Here is a 253-nt window from a genome sequence, read left to right as displayed (position 1 = left end):
TACATAATTCTTTGTTTATTCATTTTCTCAGACAGTCAGTGAAATTATGTAAAACAAGCTCTCAATGGCACTCGGTGTGTGTAATAGAATGCAGATTTCATGTTATTCTAACACGTTTGCTTACTTGGAGGCAGAGTGTCCCATTAAAATGAGAATTACACTTAAATGTCACATGGGTTTAATCTAAATGTATAAACAGTGCATTTATTATATTAAATTTGGGTGAATCCTAAACGTGGAGCGGAAGGAGTGA

This window comes from Cottoperca gobio, chromosome 2 (genome assembly GCF_900634415.1).
Source record: "Cottoperca gobio chromosome 2, fCotGob3.1, whole genome shotgun sequence".
Taxonomy (NCBI): Eukaryota; Metazoa; Chordata; class Actinopteri; order Perciformes; family Bovichtidae; genus Cottoperca; species Cottoperca gobio.
This window is presented reverse-complemented; position numbering follows the sequence as displayed.